General features: G+C 25.1%; 1 protein-coding gene across 6 annotated transcripts in view; it reads right to left on the bottom strand.

The window, feature by feature from the left end:
* Positions 1-25,597, bottom strand: part of LOC129613414 (protein 4.1 homolog) — a 107,757-nt gene that overhangs the window by 28,743 nt on the left and 53,417 nt on the right. Inside the window, exon 1 of one of the 6 annotated variants that reach the window (XM_055527469.1) lies at positions 2,186-2,226. The exons of the other annotated variants lie outside the window; for them this stretch is intronic. The gene's annotated coding sequence lies outside the window, so the exon portion shown is untranslated. Of the gene's footprint in view, positions 1-2,185; positions 2,227-25,597 lie in introns of those variants that run through there. 6 annotated transcript variants of the gene reach the window in all.

Here is a 25,597-nt window from a genome sequence, read left to right as displayed (position 1 = left end):
ATGTACTGCATATTATATACATATACATATATATGTATATATACCATATCATTGTATATTTTCTTAACTAGATATTATATTACGAACATATTTAAATTGTAAATAACTGTATTGTTTGTCCTATGAGGATAATTAGGGTCACGCAAATAATCGCGTGCGAAAACTATTTTAAATGCTACATGTATTTTTTGTTTTTTATTGTTCCATTTTTGTTTAGTTGATTATGACTGAATGCAGGAAAAGGAACTATATTTACAATCATAAGTTATGTTGGGCGGCTCGAAAATCTGCTTATGTGTATATACCTATTTATTTCATATACATTATAACAAAAACTAAAATGGTTACTCATAATCTATTTTTCTTTAAAACTAATTAATTGTTATTTCTGTTGTGTATAACGAATTACACTATAATCCTCTTTCTTTTTTACCATATTTTGAAGGATAAGAGAATATTAAACAACAGCGCCACCTATACAGATATATATAAATACCCGTTGTTAATCTGTTTTCAAATATATTGCCAAGTCTAAATTTTTGATTCTAAATTTATTTTTTGGTTTATTATGCATGTTTCTAAGAAAAACCGTTGTCTTAAGGTCAAAAATAATATTAAATGTACTAAATGCAGTTAAGTTCGAGATGAGAGAAAATTTACTTTTTAAATTTTCCAGTTGCTTAAGTGGAAACAGAAAATAATGCACTTTAACGACAGTTCAGAGTATACAGTTATGGTACTCCAGCTTATAATCATAAATTTAAATAAATTTTATAATTAAACTCCCTCTACAATTTTAGATTTACTTAATTAAAGCTCTTAAATATTTCATATAGTAGAGAGATTCGAATGTTTATGTGTATTATTACAGTTTTCTCAAACTATAATTTTTGAACAAATTTAAATATTGCTTTACAACTAGGATCATCTCCCCCCCCCTTTTTAATTATTTAACAAACAATAATTATAATTTTGCTTTTTATACCAATTTCCGCAATACTAGAAATAAAGGATTAGGAAAGGAGAGAAAAAATCCTAATGAAAACTTTCATTCCTCATTTTTTTTTAACAAAATCATGCACACTCTATCGCATACATACATACAACCGTGTCTTTTGTATTGGTTAAACTAAATTTATGGTACTATATTAAATTTTTTTTTCTTTCACTTAATAACAAAAGTAAATTTTAAGCATTGTTTAAAAAATTAAAGCAAAAAAAAAAATTTTATTTTAACTGGACATTTTTTATGAGCTCTTTCTCTATTAAAATGTGGCTGCAAAAAGTCTGGACAACTGTGTGTGTAATTCTGTAATTTCATATTATTTCTACAATCTATAAACTTGTACAAATGCATATACATAATACTTTCTCCCTCTGTTTAACACTAAGTTTTTTTTTTTGTTTTGTTTTTGCTCTACTTTAATAACAAAGTACTGAAACAATATTAAAATGCAATTTAAAATGAAATGTAAATTCAAAGGTAATTTATTATTATTGCAGCCAGACAGGCGCTATTTATTTATTACACAGGTTTCCAGTCCTTTTTTTTTTTAATTTTTCCTTTTTAATTTTTTTTTTTCGTTCTCCCTTTAATTAAAATTAAAATAAAGATTTAGTTAAATAAAATAAAACCGGTGTATCACAATAGGTATTATATCGTGGTCATTGAAATGAGAACACAATGTTTTTTTGAGTTTCTTATTTTCTTAAAAAGAAGTATGTCTAAGTTTCCCTGACATCGGAATTGCAATTATTCTACACCACTAACACAATTTACCAATTAGTTATTTTAAGTTGAATTTTGTCGTAAATCTGTGTGTTCAGATGTATTACTATCTGTGTATTACTATTAAATGTTCTGTGTATTACTATCATTCCTTAAAACAAGTGGTACTGAGTTTCCCCAAAAAATTGGAAATGCATTTATTCTACCCCACCACATTATTCAGCAATTGATTCTTATAAGCTAAATTGTGTCATAATTCAGCATTACTGTGATTACGATGTCGCGGCTCCATATTGCTATTAAATGCAATTTAGTTTAATATTGCAATATCAAATTTGAGCTATTAAAAATTGCAATAATACAATATTAATACATAATTCAGCTCATAAGTTATATTTGGTGCAAATTTTTAAATCAAGAGTATTTTGTATAATTATGAACAGTTATGATACTTACGATATAAAATTGTTACATGAAAACTTTATTGAAATACCTTGCACCTGCTGAAATTACAAAATTACATCATTTTACTCTTATATTAGAAATTGTCATTATTTTATATTATTATTAGAGTTACCAATAATAAAATCTATAGCAAAATACAATTTCTTTGTTGGAAAATAAAAAAAAAAAAACCTGATTTTATGAAAGGTTATCGTTTTTAAAAACGTAAATTTCCAATATTACCTTCTATTGAAATTAAATTTTAGTTAATAAAAGCGAATGCACAAAATACAAAAATTTGCTACCACATATTTAAAGGGATCTGTAGTACAATATCAATGTTTACTTGTATGCAAGTATTGTATAAATGTTTATTAAAAAAAATCGTGAATTTTTGTAATAAAAATTTTGTATTGCATGAAATTTTCATATTAAAATTCCTTCTGTTTGTCATACTTTGTATTAAATATTATTCATTTATGATGGGGACATAAAAACAATTTTAAAATCGACCTAAAGGCTAAATAAAACCAAAAAAAAAATTATGTTATGCATTGGGGACAAAGTTAATTTTTTTTGTGCTTCGTATTTTTTTTTGCATAATTGTTCAATTGCATTTCACAAAGTAATGTTGCAGTCATTTTGGCTTGAAAATTATAAAAATTTACTGAACAATTTTTTCACTATTAAAAAATTCATAAGAAATTTCTTAATTAATTCTTAAAACTAAAAAAAGAAATTCTTTTCGATATTTTAGTTTTTAAAAATAGACGATCATGATGTCATTTTAAAATTTCATTTTATATTAGATTCATAAGTAGATTGAATACTTACTGTGTGCGTAGTACAAAACGTACTCACACATAAATACATACAAATGTGAAATATTAAAATTGATTTAAAAATATTGACATTTTTATTTATTTAAAAATTTCTTAAAAATTAATAAAAATTTCAGATGATTTTATTATTATTATTACCACATGAACGAGCAATTAAATAATTAAAAATTTATTAAAAAATTTTAAAATTAAAATTCCGTTCATATTTAAATTTTTGCAATCGATTGAAGTCTGATTAATTGACCATATGTTTTAAAAATATTTTTGCTATATTTTCTTTGATCATTAAATCATATAAAGTTTAGTTCAACCAATGGTATGTAAAGTGGAGCAGCTAGCCCTTCAACAAATGGAAATACTACTTTTAAAAGCAATCTATATTATACTATTTAAATTGCTTTCATTCATATGTCAAAATATGTCAAATGATTGCGTACTTTTAGGAGGAGACAAATAGATAAAATTGTAAGAGGGAGTTAACAAAATGGTCGAATTAAAGGGTTAAATACTTAAATTAAGATATGTAATATAGAAGAAACCCGCGCAGCTTTAGAAATTTGATTGGATAAGCACTTTTCTAAATTTTGCTTAATACAAAAGCAGAAACTAAATCCAATCTTGTAATGGAAATGCAATCAATACTTTAAACAAGAGATAAACTTTGCTTGATACAAAGTTTAAGTTCGGAAAAATTTAAATTTTCTTTTTATAATTCTATTAGTTTTCAGATTATATTGTATAATCAAAACTACTAATACCAAAATAAATACTAAAATTTTTTAGGTCACTGATTATGTCACCTTATCCAGTCATCTATCATTTTTTTTGTTTAAATTTTGTCATTCTTAACATACCTAAGAAACTAATCTCTTAATCATTATATGTGTAAAAACCACACAACAAAATTTTGAAGTAAAACAAACAAACTACAAAACAAGTAGAAAAAAAAAATACCGAGAAAAAATAATTTCAATTTTAATTTTAAATTCCCATGATCAAATTAAAGCAATTAGGAAAATTTTAATTAACATAAGCATTTTTCTTTTTTTCTTCTCTTTTATTTCCGACTAAATTTTTATTTTTTATTTTTTTAATGTACTTTTAGTATATTTAATAGAAAGTGAAAAATGCACACTCAAAAAAAAAATTAATATAAAATTAAATTAATGACAAACAATTTAACAAAAAAAAAAAAAAAAAACTCAAAAGGAGGAAGGAAAAACTAAAACAAAAAAATGATTGGCTGTTCTCACCATTAAAACTGAAAAATTTTCCAATTTTAAAGCAATTGTTCACACTTTCTCTCAATAATATTGTTTCGGAACTAAAGGCAAAAAATATTCAAAACAAAACCAAAAAAATTAGAAGACAATTAATTTTTTTAGGTTAATATCCATAAAAACAAAAAAAAAAAAGTTGGGCCTGTCCAATAAATTCCCATAGGAATGAAAAAATATTTCAAAAGAAGGAAAAAAAAAAACAGGAAATGACAGATTAGAAGCACAAATTACGAACCTTTTTTTTTCCCTTTCAACACAATAACCGAAAATTATTATAAAAAATAAATTCGCCCTCAACACAGCTTTCATAATTTATTTAAACATTTTCAGCACTTTCTTCTCTAATTTTGATTGAAATTCAAATTTAAGAAAACTAATTAGAATAATATAATAATTGAATCATAATGACACATATGAGTTTTTTTTTGTGCGTATGTAAATTTGACTGAATATTGTTATTTTTTTACATAAATTTTAAAATATCTATAGAAGTACATGCACAAGGCATTCAATTTCAAAGATTATGTCATTCACAATTTTCTGTTTCATTTTATTAAAAAATTTTAATAGAGTAATATAACAAACATGTGTGTTCAAACTTTAAGAAGAATAGAAGAAGAGTAAAATCGTCACAATATTGAATTTTTTTTTTAGCTAATCATATAGCCAAACTGTACGAATAATTTTTATATTCTATTTTATATGCAATACTTTCTTTTCAGACGTAAAACTTTTTGAAACACGATAAAACTTAACCAAACCAAAAGGCATTTTGGCTTTCAATAATTAAGACAGAAGAAGCTTTATGTGACATTTTTTTATAAAAAAATAAAAATGGGAAGGTGTAAAGTAAAAAACTATAAGAATAAATGAGGGTAGAAAGAGAGAAAAACAAATTACTTAATTATTTTAAGCTTCCCAAAAATGAAATATCGCTTGCAGTAAATGGTCCAAATGTGTTCGGACCATTTTTTAGATTTCGATTATTAGTTTAAACAATGTTGTATTAAACACATCAACAAAAAAACACATTTAAAGAAGCAAGCTATATAGAGCTAAATATTAGGAATATTCCTGAAAATATTTACAGTAGAACCAATAGAAAAAAAACAAGAAGAAATGCCAAAATTTAATAAAGGAAGCCCCGGAATTAAAACATTTAGAATTATGATAATATAAATATTAATCCAAAACAATACCTTTTTACTGGCAATCAGTCTCAAGCTGTGGTGATGAATGGTAACGCCGTAAGTTAAAATATTTATATATATATAATATAAACAAATTTCTGTAGAAAATTTCTCATTCCATTTTTTGCATTTTATTTCTTGCTTTTAGATGGAACTTTGAAAATACTAAAGCTCGATAAATAGTGAAATTAAAAAGAAAGTTGAGAACCACATAATCAAAAATAAAAATGCTAACTGAGCAGTGACCAGTCAAAAAAAAAAAACATTATGGTCTGTAAACCTATAAAATAAGTATTTACAAAAGGCCAAGTTTGAAGACTGAAACAAAATAGAAAAAACACGGAATGCTGTCCAGAAAACATTACATTGACTACATCACTACATGCAACTAGAGCAAAATCATACAAGTTATAACCCAAAATTAGTGTCTTCTACCGTTGGTATTTATTTTAAAAAAATGAGCAGCTAAATTTCCAGTGAAACTTGATATGATATATAGACAGCGTATTAAATTTGCTTAACAAGTCCAGCAAGTACAATAAAGAGGAAAAATTGAGATGCATCTGCATTTTATGAGATGAAAATAAAATCTATGTATGAATACAACAGGAAACATGACAAAGTTATGAAACCGAATATTAAACAAATAAGTTAAAGTTAAAATTACTAAAAAAACTCACTTAAACAAGAACATAAAATTACGATACTTGTAGTTTTACTTTCTATGTGTAGTAGTTTACTTTCATACAATTTTTCAGGTTCGTGTCACAGATAACTGTCAATAATTGTGTTCACTGCCTTGTTTATTTATATAAATAAAGTTAGTGAAAAAATTCCAAGATGTTCAAAAACCGGTTATTTTAAGAAAACGTGTTCAAAAACCTGTTTATTTTAATAAAATAAAAGCTTACTTTATTTAATTAAACTAATAATTTTATTATTAAAGTGTTTTGTTAATAAAAAATTAATTGAAGAAAATTAAAAGCTAAAAATACCAAATATTTTTCTTTCAAAAAGTGTTATACTCGATGATATACATTTACATCTTGCTAAAATAAAACGGCATTTGGCAATACTCAAATGTTAATTAATGATTTTATGTTATTATTTTGTTATTCAATTTTTTTTTTTGTTATGTTTTTGTGTACACACATATATTGTATGAATGAGTTCGTATATTAGTTAATTCGCTAATGTAATTTGCATATTAATCATCAATTGTTGTTCGCTTGATTTTCACTATACAATTTTGTTGATTTTATGTTTTGTTGTTTGATCATTTTTGCCGGCATGAATACTTTGTTTTTTTCGTTTTTTTTTTTTTTAATTTTGAAAAGTGAGTGACTTCATAAATAGTATTTTATATATTTTTTTTGTTCCATCACTTCCATTAAACAAGTTACCTACTTAAAAAGTTATTTTTAATATTTTGTCCATGAGCTTAAATAAATATGAAAATGAAAAGAATTGAAATGAATAATAATTTATTTAAACGAATAAAATAATTTTCTTGTTAGGAAATCAAGAGCTTTTTCTTTTATATTGTTATGTCATATATGTACATACATATATACATGTGATTCTTCTAATATTTAAGAGCGAGTGCACGCGCACGACGACTGATGGTAATTTTTTTGGCTTTTTCCACTTCTAATATAATGATCATTTAAAGAATCCAATATTACCATATTGGTACAGTTTTTTTTTAGGATGGGTGTTAGTTTAGATCAGCCGTCTTCAATTTAGTTTTCACGGAATCTCGAAATTTTACATTTTTATTCATCCCTATAACTTATTTTAGGAAGCATAAACATATATAAGTATGTAATATTAATAAAGTGTGTTTTGCTAACTTAAACTGTTATACTATTTTTAAAACAAAATTTTCTAAAAATATGGCAACACTACAAAATTTGAACACAAAAAATTAATGATCCAGCCCATTATAATTTTAAATGAAAATGGTTTTCTTTTGTTTTATATTTCATATTGGTCTTCTTTTTTGTATCTAATTTTTATTAATTTTTTTTTTTGAATTGATTGCTATAAATTATATTTTTTAAATTAATAGTTATAAAACTTTTACAAAATTTTATTTAAATGTCAAACTTTTGTTTTAATATTCAAAATACCTTTATACACATTAAATTTTGACATTCGAATCAACTGCAAATTCAACTATTCAACAATTTTCATGTTCCTTTCTGGTATTATAATAAATAGTTGCAATCGCTGGAGATAGAGGGATTTAACATTTAAAAATTGAGTTGGTTAACATTCAAAAATTAAGTTGGTTAACATTCAAAAATTGAGTGGGTTAACATTCAAAAATTGATAGGTCAGGTTTGAGAACACATGTTTATTTAACCTATTATAAAAACTGTTATACTAGTTGTATTAATGTAAAACTGATATTAATGTTTGATTATCTTTTTAAGTTAAAATTTTTTTTTTTTTGAATTTTTACTGAACACTAACAGGTTTCTATTAAAATCTATATTTATACAAATTTCCGTGATAATTTGAACCTGTGTTCATAAGAGTTAATTTTTTTTTTGTAAATTTTTTAATTCGCGAGAAATATTTTACGAAATAGTCATCTTAAAAAAAATATTTTTATTCATTTCTTTTGCTCCGATTACGTATAAATTTTCTAAGAAATTCAATTTTATATTTTTTTTTTGTAATTTGTATGCAAAAACAAATAATTATATTTATTATCAATAATAATGTTGTAAATCAGAAAACGATAAAAAAAGTTTTATATGATGACAACTACATACATACGTGTACGTATGGGTTACTGCCATCAACAACAAAACTAATATTTTATGCATTGAAAGAATCATTTAATGTTAAAAACAAAAGCAAGAGAAAAACGTATTCTTCAAACAGACGATGGTGATGATGATGACATAGCAATGGAGATGGCAATAGCCATTGCGATATTAAATATTAATGATGATGTCAGCAAATATTAAAAAATTTTTATTTTATTTAAGAGTATTAAATTAATTTTTATACCCGTACGAACGTATGTTCGAAGGGTATACTAAATTTGCCTTACCGTTTGTAACGCTAAGAAATAACGGTGTTAGATATAGACTCAAGTGTATGTTTTTGATCAGCGTCAAATTCTGAGTTGATTTAGCTTTGTCTGTCCGTCCGTCCGTCCGTCCGTCCGTCCGAACGATAACTCAAAAACTAATTGAGCTAAGTTCACCAAATTTTCACAAATGATTTATTGTAGTAAGTGCCAGAACCCTATTTAAATTGGACATGATCGGGGTACCGGTTCGGGTAGCTGCCATACAACTTCAAAATTTATTCGGCTATATCTCAGAAACTGTAAAAGTTATGGTATTGAAATTTCACACAAACGAATATGTTAGTAGGGCCAATATGCCCCATAAAAGTCGTTGAAATTACTTGGCTCCTTCTGGTACCTGTCATACAACTTCAAAAGTTATTTGGCTATATCTCAGAAACTATAAAAGCTGTGATATTGAGATTTCACACAAGTGAATATATTAGTAGGGCCGATGTGTCTGGTAAAAGTCGTTGAAATTACTTGGCTCCTTCTGGTACCTGCCATACAACTTCAAAAGTTATTTGACTATATCTCAGAAACTATAAAAGCTGTGATATTGAGATTTCACACAAGTGAGTATATTAGTAGGGCCGATGTGCTTGATAAAATTCGCTAAAATTTCTTGGCTCCTTCTGGTAGCTGCCATACAACATCAATAGTAGTTTGGACCAACCAGTATTTTGAATAACACATAGTACTGAAATTTCGCATAAATTAATATGGTAATACGGCAACTTAAAGTCATAGTCTGCCCCATAGTTAATTATGGCACATTAGTTATTCACACATAGGATAACAAATTCGTACGGGTATCACAGAGTTGACAAGGTCAACTCTATTTTTTTTCTCGTTTATTTTATTTTTATATAATAAAAAATATTTATTTATATATTAAACGAGGAAAAAGAGCAAAAAACTTTTTAAAAACCTTTATTATTATGGTAATAGAATTTGTATTTTTATGTATGTTTGTTTTTTGTGTTTGGCAAATATGATAAATATTATTATGTGAAGGTATATAAGAACAGCGACGCTGATGAGATGACGATGATGGTGATTGGTATAGTAACTATAATGAAAAATTGTTGATTGTATACCGGTTCTTTATGTTTTTATGTTCTTTCTTTTTTTTTTTTTGTTTTAAGTATGAGATCAGCTATTCTCAAATATATGAACATACAACATATATTTATAGTGCTCACTAAATTGAGGTTAAAATGACACTTTTCATTAATGAAATTAAAATTTTATTTTTAGTATTTAATTCTAGAACGACAACTCTTTTTTTTTTCAATTAAGATTCTCAAAAATAATATATCAATTTTAAACACAAATTTTTTTGCTACAAAAAGCCTGAATGTCACGGTAATTTACTTATTTAATTGCTCGTTAAACTAATACAGAGTTAATAACCAAATTTTTAAAATAAAAAAAAAACAGTCTGAAATTCCGAATATACATTGTCAACTGAATTACATTCTAACTCTCAACTTGTTGGCAAGAGTCGGTCAAATTTATCAAAAATAATTCTGAAGACAAATTTTTTTCGCCTGTATTTTCTTATAAATTATGACATCGTCATCTATATTTTGTAAGAAAAATATATTTTTTTATCATACCGTTAATACCACACTATAATTTACAGTTATTATTGTAATTAAATTATAGATTAATCAATGAAAAGAATAAGTACATAATAGCTAGCAAATATTTTTTTAGGCACAATGTTGCCAATTACTTACTTTTTCTTACATAACATTAAAAATTACATAATAATATGTACTGTGTACATATAAGCATTTATCTAGTACATTATGTATCCAAACTCACATAAAACACATTGTGTGTGTAAAATTTTGATAAAAAGCTAAACAAAACTTTTGCAAGTGTGAGTATGCGGTATAATAAATAAATATTTTAACCGAATTAACAAAAAAAAAAACCCAAAAACAGTAGTTTCCATGCTAAAACAAAAATATGAAAAGAATAATAGTGATGATGTAATTATAAAAAAAACTTTTATGTTTTTATGTTTTATTTGTGTTTCATACTTGTATGTATGTATTACAAATTTGAGTATATAATAATATCAAAATATTTATGCGATGCGATGACAGTTGAAGTGCTATAGTACGTATGCAACCCTGCAACTTATTGTTATATGTACCTATAAATTTAAATTTTTTGTTCCAATATAGTGAAGTTTTATTAATCAAGGTGAACTTACAGTAGTTTTACTTCTATACAATTTACATTTATGAGCGTATAATAGAAATACAATGTTTTTGTATGACGTTGTAAAAAATTCATATGTATGCATAAGCACATTGTGCTTAATGTATGCTGGTATACTACTTCGATATTAGAACAATATCATATCAGAATTGGATACTGTGTAACTACACAATTCAGCTTATTAATATTAATTACTAAATTTTATAGTAATCAAGCATTAGTAATCAAATAAAATTATCATAAATTCCTATTATGTAAATAACTATACAAATTTCTATTCAGTGTTGCCAAAAATATATATGAAAAATTTTAATATTACGTACATATACAAATTAATTTTACATAACGTAACAGAAATTTTTAAAAGAAAATTCTTTGAAATCTTCATATACCTTCAATTTAATTTCTTTTTCTGGTTATTTTCTTAACGGCACTATACTAACAATTAACGAAAAGAAAATTCTTTTCATGACATTTCTTTCTTTTTTTTTTTAAATTTAAAAGAATTTCCGTAATTTTTTTGGCAGATATCCCGCATATAAAGAAAAATTTCCCGGAAATTTCAAAAATTCTCCGAACATATTGTAGAGTTAAATAAACGTCAAAAATTCAATACGTCTCTAAAGTTTAATATAAGAGCAAACAAGAAATTTATGTTAAAGAGATTTTTTAAATCGATAAATTTTGAAAAAAAAAAATTTTTAAATTAAAATAAAAAAAAAATTTTGATTTCTATAATTTGGATTTGAATTTCAAATATAGTATTTTAATTTTTTTAATAAAATTAATTTACTATTTGTTTAATTAAAAAAAAAATCGAGACTCTGTGGTCGCATTTAAATGCCAAAAAAATTAAAATCATTTTTTTTTTTCGGTTTTTGTGGTTTACTGAAACGAGGCCATATTTGCTATATAGCAAAGCCTTGTAACGGTATAATAATTTAGAAAAATCTTACATAATACATATAAAAAAATAAAGTAAACATTTTGTATATTTCTTGTATTCTGAAAATTTTACCATTTTTAAAGATAACTAAGCTTATCAGCCATAATTTGTTCACTCACACAGAAAAATTTTTAAACAAAATAATCATCATTTTTAGTATAAACAAAATTCTAAAGTACGAGTCCTGAAGGTATCCAAATTCTTGCTACTAGTCTGTATGCTAGTACAAATATCTGGCAATAAAAAAAGAACTGCCCACATGTTAGAATTAATTGCATTACAAGCTCATCAAACTTAAAAATATAAGTAATTTTTGATATTTTTTGAAGGTGTCTAATTTAAATCGGGTTTTATACAATTTAAGACTAAAATTTTTATTCAGCAATTCAATTTTTTGTTTTTTTTCTAAAATTTTTTGCTAGTTTTTACTAAATTTTTTTATAAATTCCAGTCTAAAAAAATTTGTTTTCAGACTAGAAATTCTTTATTCTAATTTCTCGAATTTAGTCAATTTTTTTGAAAAATGTTTTCTTTAGCTTTATTTTCCGAGTTATCCGAATCTGGAGTCCAGCGAATGGTAAATTTTATTATAGAGAATTCAAATTTTATACTTGGTCGGCTTCCGTCTTAGTTTCGTTTACCGGGTTTCATTAAAGGGTTTGTGGATGTAGTTTTATTTAGTAATTGCGATACCAAAAATTTTTATTAAATTTCATATTATCGAAAAAGAACCAACAATTTTTTCCTCTTAATTTATGGATCACTTACTAAAAATTTAAATTCATCTGCTCTTATACACATGTATACACAATAACTGTAATTTATTGTAAGCTCATTTTTTATATAAACTTATTTTTTTATTGATTCCATACAAAACAAAATTTTGCAAAAAAAAAATCATTGCAAAAAGTAAAAAAAAAAACGCAAAGAAAAAAATAATGTTTTCTTTTTTTGCAAAACAAATTATTTATGAAAATTTAATTCATATGGGTACTCAAGGACAAACTACTATTAAGCTAAAAGCAACAAGGAAATTATTTATTTTTAGATTTTATATTCCCTCATTCCCTCAATCGAATCATATTTATATTCAATGCTAAAATAAATAAAAAATGTACATACATATAAGTATGTATATTAGGAAATAAATTCGGAACATTTGAACGTACACGAACATTTTGCTTGCAAAATAATATTAATCGTTCGATTTGCTTAGAGCTTCAACATAAAATATTAGAATTTTTTTGTAACATAAGAACAAAAAATTATCATTTATATTTTACAAATTTAACAAACAAATTTTAATTATAATCTGATAGATTTCAAACAATTGGAATTTAATATCATTGCAAATTAATGAAATATAAATTAATATCATTGGTGTTCTTTTGCAAATTGACGAATGAACAATACGTGTTAAAATAAAGAAGCTCCAATGAGATACAAATTAATATAGCCTAAAAAATGTAATTTAAATTCAAAAATATATGCTTACATTTAACTATATGCATTCAACGTAACTCAACACACCATAAGTTAACTCTTACTTGACGTGATTGACACAACGTTAAAATAAATTACTTAATGCCTCGCTCAACATTGCCAAATTCAAAAACACAAAATGAATTGTGGTAAACCGGTACAGAGTCTATTAAAAGTTCTGATTAACGAATTGATTAAAACAAACGTTAGGTGGCATTAAAAGAACATCAACGATACGTAATTTGCTGGCGCTTACGTAAACGATATTAAACTTGTACATTACGATAATAAATTAAATTTTAATTTAATTACAAACTAATTTTATATCACACAAAAAAATACGAGTACTTACATTAAATATTTCATTTCAAAACTTAACATACATCTACTAAATTAAAAATTTTTAAAAATTGCATCATTTGAAAGAACATTTTACTGAAAAATAAAAACTCTAGAACAATAAACATTTTCTCTATTCACGCTTTATTCATATTCCAACATATTCTTGTATGTATTTTCACTAATTTTACTATAATTATTATTTAAATTCCAGAACAGCATTGTGTTCCAAAACATTAAAAATAAAAAAACAAAAAAAAATATTAAAAATTTAAAAACAAGACAACCGCATTAAAATTCCTTTCAATTAAATTCTTATGAATGACAGATGATTAGGAAATCATTTTCAATTTAGTTACACATTTTCTTCTAATATTCTCTCTTTAGAATATCACTTTGCTACATATTACATACGTGTTCATCGCTACACTCTTCATCTTCAAAAGAATTTCAGTAAAAAAAAAAATATGTAATGTAGATATACGCATTATATGGGAATAATGCAGCAAAATAGAAAACATGGCGTCATTTCGTATTATGTCAAATGAGAAAAACAAAAAGAAAATTAAATAACTTTAAACTAAGGAATGCTCCACACTTTAATATAAACGCCAACTGCGTCCTGGTGCTGCTACTATTTTTAAAAAATATGTAAGTAGTAAATAAAAGACTCAATAAATTAAAAAAAAAAAATCACGCAAGCAAATAAGTGAAAATTTTTCAAAGAAAAAAAAAATTTTTTTTTATTCTAATTCTAATCAAATTCTTGAATTCACGACTAAAAAACATCGAAAAACGTTCTTTTCTTTTCCCATTATAAAATGAAATAGTTTTAATTTTCCTTTCTTCTTTCTCTTGTTATCAATATAAATCATTACATAAAACTGTTATTGATCGGTCAGACTGACTATTAATGAGAGAAACACAATAAAATAAAAATATCATTTTACACTTTTCTGTATAGAAATAAGTTTCAGCAACGCCCTGCCTAATTATATGATTTCGTAATATTGCGAACATTCACCGGGTCATCACAGCCATTGCACTTTCACACTCCCGCCTATATTTTTCTTGTTCCAAGTATGAATTTAGAGATATTTACAGGGGAATTGGACAGCAGCTCTTGAATGTTTAGGAAAACCCGTCCAAAACAATTTCGACATCGGCAGTCGCAAGGAATTTGTAAAGCGGTTTACATTTTACTCACATAGAAGTTCAACACAGTAATATAATATACGAGAATCCACGGCAATAATTGGAAAATTAATACTGTGCTACATTTGTTAAACAGCATCTGGCACTGTGTTAATTTTTTATTTGATTTTATTATTCATTTCATTTTATAATGTTAATGTGAATAGAATTATTTGTAAGTGAAATTTATTGTGAATATTAACCACGGAAATTACTCTTTTACTTTATAGTTGCAATTACTTTGGAACTGATCAGTTTAAAAATAAAATTTAATACAAATATCTTATTAATATTATTATTACAGTGCTAACAATAAAAAGAAAAAAAAAACTTAATATGGAAAATTAGATAAAAGACATCGTATAAAAGAAATTCTTTTTGTTGTAAATTCAATATATAATAGAATGAACAGCACTGACAAAATGACAGATGATTAACCTTTGAATTCATTTTATTTTCTTATTTCATCTTTTGAACAACAAAAAATGCATTCTTTTCAAAAGAAAATTTTCTATTTATTAAATTCTTAAATTTAAAAACAAAATTAATAGATTAAAGAGAGAGATCAGTCGCGTTAATTACTAAGAAAACCGAAAAAAAAATAAATATGAGGAAAACATAAAATATAAAATTAATTAAGAAAGTTTAATGCTTGTCACTTCCAATTTGACAATCATATGTAATTTATCAATAAATCTTTGGAGTGACACAAACACACACATACATATATGAGGGAATGAATTGAAAAAAATTTAATTAATTCTTTTATTTTAAAAAAATAATATGTGTGCAGTCATTTAATTTTTGACACAACAAAACCGCATTTATTTAGGCAAAGAAGAAAGTTAAAGAAAAAAAATATGTAAAAAATTAAAAAAACTTTTATAAAAAAAGTTAACAAAGCAGTAGTGTGCTAAAGAATTTAAATAAAAATTTAACTTAATGTCTTAGTAACAGCACCCTTTAAGTTTACCTAATTATTTTTAATAGTTTAGCACCGCAAAAGCGATTATTCTATGTTTTGGAAAGAGTGTTCGGAACGGGAGATTTGTAGCTTCTCATCGGTGAGGTTCCGCTTCTTGCACTGCGTAGGAATGATATGGTTAGAAGATATAGCTTCAAGAAAAACTTTGTTGCTGAGTGATAGAAAGAGATGGGGAGGCGTTTTCTGGTACAGCCCGGTTAGGTCACACGTCATCATGTGGTACTCAAATGGATTAAAATCTGTTAGTGAACCTCACGGTATTATAAGAGCCAAGAACTATGTTCTTCGAACCTTTATTGACGCATTCCAGCGTTTTTCAGACATAGATGCTCGCCATTGATATGTGCAGGCATCAGATTAAAACTTAACTATTACATTATGGAACTCGAAGTGTACAAACAATATGACAAGTGATAAAAAATAAATTTAAAATTTTTAATTCGAGGGCTAACCCATAATTTTAATCATTAATTTCATATGAAGAAAACGGAGCACGTCTCAATATATTGTCCCGTTATAATAGACGGCCTACATGCACAACTATAGATTGTATTATAACCAGGCAAAGACATACTATATATGATTTTTTAAATATGAAATCTGAAAATAGAAAACATTCTGGAAATAATTCTCACCAGCCACAAATACACAAATGGTTATCCTGTATAGTTTGAAAACTTCACTTATATTTGTATATAAAGTTTTGTAACTGATGACCGTTTATAGTATAAGTTAACGAAACTCATAAAGTGAAAATTATTTCCATGGCCTTTTAAAGAAAATTTATGAATATATAATTTGTACACTTACGTACACACATACATATGCAAATAATACACTTGAAATATAAAAATGAAAGCAAAAAACTTTTAAAAATAGTATGAAATTACTTTAATTCGTGCAAATAAACTGATTTGAATTTCTAATCAAATTTAGCGTCCATATAGCCAAACGAACACAATAATATAATTTTCATTTTAATAAACACTATGTACAATATTACATACGTATACATACTAAGTAATAGAAAGTAATTCATTTCAATTTTCTGCAATAAAGTACAAGATTAGATAAAAAAGAAAAAGAAAATAAAAAATTCATTGGCAATCATTAGCATTCAAAAAATTTTTTTTTCTCTACTTGAATGATTTTAATGTACTTTTTTTGTTTGTTTGTTTGTTTTGCTTGTTTTTTCTAATTTTTATTAATTTAAATTTTAAAAAAGCAACAAATATTTTATACTTGATGGTCAATGATCACGTAATATTATACAATAATAAAAATTAGTAATAAAGTAAAAACTTAAATAAAATCAAATTTATTTAACCATGATAAATTTCGATAATCTTGAAAAATATGATATTAATGGAGTCGAGCCATTACAATTTATGTCATAATTTTAATTGAAATTTAAAATAATTATTAAATACTAAATTTTTCATTGCATTACAATACATTAAGATGAATAAAATAAGTCATAAATTAATGTGAATTTCTTAGAAAAATGTTTAACCCTTTACGGGTGGTAAGAATTTTAAAGTTAGCACAGTATATAACACAGTAGATAACAGTATATACCAGTCAGAAGATCAAAAATGCGTAAAACTTTTTTTCCAAACTTGGGTGTCTTATCCTAATGGTTTCCAAGACACAGGGATGTTAACAAATGTTCACGCAATTTCTACTTCCTCCCGTTTTTTTTTATTATACCTTTGGTTTCGAAAAATATAAAAGCTTCAAAGGGCTTAAAATTACATTATTACTTTTTTTTTGTATTGTATGTACTTTTGGAAACACAAGTTCCAATTTTTTTCATTTGATATTTTTTTAGTTTCCTACACCCCGACAATATCGTATGAGATTTTTAGAAACTTTAAAAACTTTTTTTACATAATGTTTTCAGGTTTCCAGAAAAAAGTTCCTTTCAACAATTGTAATTTTTCAAAAATGTATGCAACAAAATTATTTAGAAAATAACAAATATAGTATATAGTGCCCTTGAAATGACCGCAAATAAAATTTCTATCAAATTTTTGATTAAGTAATCAAACAATAGTGTAAAACGCGCATGATATGCAAAAAAACAGAAAAACCCAAGCATGACATTTTTAATTAATGAAGAGATTTTTTCTATTAAAATTTAATATTATTAAATTCACCATATATTAATGAGATGTTAGACCAAATTCAATGACCAGCATTCAATTTGCAGTATCCTCAATAATTTGATCAATCTGTAATAATGAATTTAATTATAAATATTTCAATAAATAAGCACGTTTTATACTTTATTAAATGAAAATACCCACAAATATTTTAGAAATTTCAAAAAATTTACTTGACATTCAATCCATAATGGTAAACCAAATAATTTGAACAGTGCAGTTAATAAGTTTTTTAAAATATGAAAAAAATTAAAATAAAAAAATTATTTTTATTTTTTCTTTTAATGAAGGTTTTTCATATTAAATAATAATAATGATGACGCAAAAATAATTTTTTTTGAATTTAAATAATAAATTAAATTAGCAAAAAAAAAATTGATGAAATTTAATTAACGCTTTGTAATTTTTATCCTTGATAAATTCTTCATACTAAATTAGTTTAATAAAACCATATAAAAATATGTACATATACTTACGAAAAATAAAAATTGAAAATTCCAAAATAAAATTGGTTTTTTAAAGCGTACCTGCAAAATAAAAGAAAAATCAAATTTAATTTAATGAGAAAAAAATTGAAATACTAGAATTGCAAAATAAATAAAAATAAAATAATTTAATTAAATTATATATATAAATACGTAAATATAAGATAAAAAAGATAATACATTTGAGCATATTTAAAAATTTTTAATTAATTTAAAAAAATTAAATATTTTCCTGACACTCGAATTCCTGAAATACTTCATTGCTAAGTATATTATGTTATGTTACGTATGGGGCGAATTTAATCAGCATCTCGACCATTCAGGTCTTTTGTGTATCCTCGCGCTAGATCATTAAAACTCAAGATTAAGGCTCCCGATAAATTTCAACAGGTCCGCAATGCACAACGATTCATGAGAATCCAAGTCCAAGGCCCCGAGAAATCTGTATCTAGAGCGGGCCAAGCTATCACAGTCAAATAGGACATGAGGGGAGTCCTCCGTGCCCCGTGCTTCTCCAATCCTCCGTGGAGAAGTTCGAACAGTTGTGCCTCAAGGCAGTATTCTGGGTCTTGCATTATAAGTACTTTATACAAGTGCCATTTGCCAGAATTGGGGAATGCAGTTGTGGTTTCATTTGAATATACAGCAATACTGGTATTAGAACTTAATGTTGAAGAATCCACAAAAAATTACAAAGAGCAATTTCTTCGCAATTAATTAGTTCAAACAGCAAAATACCTATGAATGACTTTACATGTCAAGCTTAGATGGAAAGAACATGTTAAAAAGTGAAAAAAAAAAAATAGAAAAATTCTAAACATAAAATTTACCTTTAAAAAGAAATTTGAAAATTGTAAAAATAAAAAATTAATTTATCCCACAAACAGCATGTTATTCCTATTTGAAAAAGTTTTGGCATAGAAAATCCGGTAGTAATGCCAATTTGCAATATGCAATTTATTTCTATTTAATGTTTTATAAAAAGTATTATACAACAATAAAATATGTTTGCGACACCATTTTATATAATATGTGAAAAATTTACAATATCATATCGTCTAACAAATCTTATTAACATAAGTCCACACAAACTCATACATACATCAATAGAATATTTGTATAATAAAATGACCACACTACTTCTCATCATCGCATTCTACTTAAACAAAATAATTTGTATATACTGTATGTGTACATATGTACATTTTACAAGTATGACCTTTAAAAATTTTTAAATTTTATTTGAACATAAACTTTTTATGAACTAGATTAAAACTATTGCACTGACATATTTTTAAATAACATTAAATCATATGCATGTATAACATTTAATAATGTTAAGTTTTCATATCAGAAATAATAATTTTGTGGTTAAAAGTTAACAAAAAAACACAAACAAAAACACATAAAATTAAACTTAACATTTGTGGCTGAAATTCCCCCATGTTGTTAGTAAAAAATAAAAAAGAAAAAATTTTATGCTCAAAAAAAAAAACTTATTTTACTTTTTAGCATAAAAAATTATAAAAACAAAATTTTTTGTATGTTTTCGTAAGTTCTGCTAGGTAACTGATTAGATTCAAGTTTAAAAATTATTAAAAGTTTTTATATTTTTGATATTATAAACAAAGTTTTGCGTATGATAAAATAAAATCATAGAGAAATTCAAATTAAAATATAATCATACTTTTATACTCAATCATACTGTTTGATTAGTTGTTCAACTTTGGGTATCAACAAAATAAAAAAATATTCAACTCACTAAATATCACTGAAACGTATAATAAATATTAAAATTCAATAATATTAAACATCAATAATATTAGATTTAGTTTAAGGTAGGATTCGGCTTCAAACCTTGTTCAAGGAGTAAATAGAATTGTCAAATTCAAATTGCAATACATAAACAAATTTTCATCAAGAGTGTTAATCAAATCCAACATAATGTATGAGCAAATTCAACAATATTTCCATCAAACGTAATTCATGAACAATGTTCGACGTGTGTGTAAGCTAAGTTCTCAGGCAGACTTGCAATTTTTAGTTTTGCAATTACTGTTTGATTGTTAAATTGTTGCAAGCACATTTTAGCAACTAAACTATTGTGTGAGTTACAAGTCGATTTCATTAGCTAAAAATAGCAATCAGTTTGTAAAAAATTACAAAGTCAAAGCAATCAAACAGTTGCAAAACTAAAAATTGCATGTGTGCCTGAACCAGATTTGTTTTTGTTACTTTAAAAGTTAACTAAGTTTTTTATATTATTATCGATATAACTTAACAAATTTCTCAATAATGATACCGGGAATAAATTAATTAATTAGGTAGAATGTTAAAAGAACCAAAACAATTTTAATCTTAACTTCTCTTTAATGTTAAAAAAGTTCATTTTAAGAAATTGGTTTGACTTTTTTGTGGTTATCTTTAAAGGTAAAAAAAAAAAAAGAAAAAAAAATTTTTTATGGAATCTTGTTCCAACTGTAATCAGACAACGATGAAAAAAAATTATCAATACTGAAGTTTAAACTTGATTTTACAAAAAAAAAATCAAGTTTTTCAAGTAAACAAGAAAAGAAACGATGATGTTGCGGTTTCAAGCGGGAAGAAATAGGCAAAGAAAAAAAATTAATTTTGATTATAATTTAAATTTTGAAATTTACATTGAATTATAGAGGTTATTAGGGCTCATTTTATATTTTGTGTTTTTTGTGTTTTTCAAATTAATTTTGGAATCTAAAAATAGAATTGTATTTGACTCAAAAAATCGATCAGCAATTTCATTTCTTAAAATTCCAAATATCAAACTGAGTTTAATAAAAAAAAAATATTTATTTTAATAAATATCGGATTTTTTTTCTTATTCTCGGTGGATTTATAGGATTAAAGTTTTATAATGTATGAAGTTTGCAAATAATCACCTGAAAATTACTGAAAAATCGACAAACAAAGGAATCGAAAGAAACAATTTTGAAAAGTGGAATGATTAAAGGTGCGAAAGAGAAAACAAAATTAGAGCAAAATAAAAAAATAATGAAAAAATAAAAACAATGCCAAAAAGAGAAAGGACAACAATAAAAAAAAGAGAAGAACAATATAAACGAAAGAATAAAAGATTATGTAACGTTAGGATGCGTCAAATCGCCACAACCTACAATCTACAAAGTGTTAAAAAAGATGTCATTACGCAAAACATTTCTTTAAGCAAAAGAGACTACATAGGTTTGAGTCTTTGCTCGAAAAACCAAGACGAATATCGCTATTCAGATCAAATTTGACCTTAAATAACTCGACAACCAAAATTAAGTAGCTGAATAAGTCAAATCGATTTGCATTTGGAATAGACGCTTCCCTCTTTTATAAATTTTTATTGATATGAAACTCATATTGAACGGAAATACTTTAATCTTAGAAACAAAAATAATTACCGTTCCTATACGTCTCTTAGAAATTAATAATTTTTACATGTTTTGTATTCTGTTCATTTCTGCTTATGCGGTCTCAGTTTTACTCAAGTTCCTGTATTATTTATTATTTTCAAATAAAAATGTGAATTCCGATTACTAAAATAATAGACAATATAAGAAGGGTAAATTTTAAACAATTTATTTAGATAAATTAACCATATTGAAAGTTTGAATTTAAAATATATTTATTTTGTTCATGTACATACTCTGTGTATATTGGGTACAATATAGTATGCATTAAACAAAAAACAAATTTATATTAATTTAAAAGACACGTTTATATACAAAAGATATGTCATTTATTTTAAACACGTGATTGTTTTTTTATATATATTTGTAATTTCTTCCTTCCTAGTATCTGCACGTTAGATTAAAATAAACAATAATATTTCAAATGAATCGAATCAAATTTTATTTGAAAAGTAAGTATATTTAAAAAAAAATCCCCAATAATTACCATCACGTGTTTGTTTTATTAAAGTGAAGCAATACAAGCATTAAAATGTTTATTAAATTTGTCTAGCCTATAATGTTGAATAATAGTTTTAGTAATTTCTACTGATTTTTTATGTTAAATGACGGGTTTTTATAATGGATTTATTGTCTGAAAATGATGATTGAATACCGAAACAGTAAAAATTTTTGGTATAAAATATAGAAACATTTCAATTTTGTGTAGTTTCAAACACTATTTTTATTTTAATGAATAATCAGGTGCACAATAGAAATGGATAACTATTTTTTCGAATTTATTAAAAATTAACAACAAAATTTGGCTCTTAGATTGAATACAAAAACACACGAGCTACCATGATCGATGTACGAAGAAAAGGAGCTCCCGGTAATACATAGAAAAAAATCGATTCATTCAGTCGAGCAACACCTAGAAGATCTGAAACTTCTCTTCCACAAGATCAGTAACATGCAGAGCAAGTTAAAACACCTTGAATAACATCCCAGACATGTGGGTCTAGAAATAAGCATAGACAAAATTAAGGTGATGAAAATAAACTCAACTAGCACAGCCAGTTCCAAATTCAATAGCAAACAAATAGAGTTTCGCCAGCGGCTTCTGCTACTTGGGTTCGGTTCAAAAAAAAAAAAACTGAACACCCCAGAATCTCAATTACAGTCTGTAATTGAGATCAAGAAAAAGAGAGCGTACCATGCGGGAAAGTTAAGTAAATAGCAAAAAATAAAGGTGGGGCGGTCAAGTGGAAGCCATATGCTCTCGAGAGAAGTAAGAAAAAAAAAGTCGTGTTATTTAATATTTCATTTGACTGTATGTAATGTTAAATATTATTTTACTAATTCTGTTAAATTTATTTAAAATTTTCATAATAACATTTTTTGTCAACAATAACCAAAAATATTATTAATTATCATACCCTTTAAGTACAGCTATACATAGGAAATTTTATACCTCATCTCACTATCCTTTCGTTTTCTAAACATTCTTATAAGTATATAAATTTATTATAAATACAAATTTTAATTGATTAATTATTTATCATGTCCTCATTCTATTATCAAATGCAAAAATTAATTATAAAATAAAATTGAGAAAATACGCAAATACGCGTTCTTTATCAATGCAATATAACAGTTTTTTTTAAAACAATTAATCATTTTATATAAGTATATACATTGTTCGTTTTGTATTTTTAAATTAGTTAAACTGCAATTGAAACATTCGCAAAGTATAAATAAAATGTTGATTAATTGTTGAGAGGAGAACGAAATTCATAAAGAAAACGTTAAGAGCGCTTAATAATGTCATATTTTTCAGCGAATTTCATACACTGTGCCAATACTTTAATTAATTAAATTTAAGACAATTAATATTGTTGTTGTCGTACGCATTTAAAACAATCTGAAAAAAAAAACAAAAAAATAAGCTCATTTCTTTTAAACTCAAACACAACTTGTGTGTCTAGTGAAAAATAAAAAAATTAATGGAACTCATAACCTCAAAATTTTCAATAATACTGCAAAATATTGTAACAAATATAATCAAATTTAACTTTTCTTCTATACATACATATAATAAAAAATAACATAACAGAAAACAATATGCAGGCAGCCACCCTACTTGAGACGCCAAAGAAAATCATCGCAATGTAAACAAAAATAAAATCAACGCCACAACTAAATTTGCAATTAAATAGAATTAACACTCATTTTTTTTATGTATGTATGCTTGTGAATAAGTGAGTATATGACTACAATGAAGTAAATTTAGTGTAAAAAATTCTATAAAACAACTTTTAATACTCTTTTTCCAATTCAATATTTTTTTTTGTTTTCGCATTCGCATTTATTGACCTAAATTTGCACGCTTTTTATCGCCAATCCTCCTCGCGCCCAATAATATTTTTAATACGATTTTACACCACTTTAATGACATGACAAAGCGTTTACTTTGTTGTTCAATTGTTGTTACTTTTTTTTTTGCACTTTTCGTTTTAATTTTCCGTGTTACACATTTCCTTTGTACATACATATATAATTTTTGTACAATATAACGGAATGAACGAGGCTTTAGATGTTTGCTTGATTTATATATGAAGATTAACAAAATAACACCAAAAATTAAAGAAAAATAAATTAGTCCAATACTCCAATGTGTCAAAATGTGAAATTTTGAACTAAAAATTAATTTAAATGAACAGAAAACACAAAAAAAATTTTTAATTCTAGAAAATTTCGTCTTAGTCGAATAGTGAGTGAGTTAGTGACGTAATATTTCTTTAATTTTATTTTTGTTTTCTCATAACTTTTACACATAATTTTAAAGATTTATAATGTTTCTCCAGCTCTGAGAATTTTCTTCTTTCAAATTTTATAGTTCATAAAATCAATTATGAATTACATCATTTAAACATAAAAAGAACTATAAGAGGGGAATGAATATACATACAAAGTAAGAAAATAATATATTTTGAAAAAATTAGAGAGATTAGAGGGGTGGGATAGGAAGAGAACAAACAGTTGGAGGTTAAAAACGAAAATGAACAACAGAAATATGATTAATTTTGGTTATAAATTAATCAGGGATGGGTGGAGGTATCAATGCGCTATAGCACACGTAATTATTACTAGGGAAGTGTGTTAAAAAAATAATTGATGATATCGAAAAAAAAAACAACAATAAGGAAAGGTATAATGTAATAGAACGTAAAATCTCTTTTGTTATACATTTATAATTGGGCATAAATTAAGTTCAATGTTATTATTATTGTTATCCTTGCACTTAATAGGACGTTCTCAATTATTATTATTATTTTTATTATTATTATTATATTAACAAATATGTAAATATGTGTGAAAAGTAAATTAATCATGTTTCAATAACAGTTTTAGATACGAATATTATTATTAAGTGTATTTCATCTTATCTCAACTAAACAATAACTTACACGGATTATCAGTGTCGTTAACAAAATGATTTTTCGGTGAGAAACTTGAATTTACATTGTAAATTTATTTGCACTTGATACAAGAATATTCAGAGCTGTCCGTAATAGAGTATTGTGATACATTGCTCTGGATTGAAATACTAAGTAATCTGACATTTACTACACAATTTCGAACATTTTCGAAAATTTATTAAATTTAGCTCAATTTTTTTTTTTAGTTTTACCTTGACCCACCTAGCTGCATCTACTCAGAAATCGATGTTGACCCAAAATATTTTCTACAACACTGCACAGAAGTTGGAATTTT

This window comes from Condylostylus longicornis, unplaced genomic scaffold, assembly GCF_029603195.1.
Source record: "Condylostylus longicornis isolate FDR11 unplaced genomic scaffold, ASM2960319v2 ptg000083l, whole genome shotgun sequence".
In the NCBI taxonomy this organism is placed as follows: Eukaryota; Metazoa; Arthropoda; class Insecta; order Diptera; family Dolichopodidae; genus Condylostylus; species Condylostylus longicornis.
Note: the sequence above shows the minus strand (reverse complement) of the source record. Positions and strands in the feature narration are given on the sequence as shown.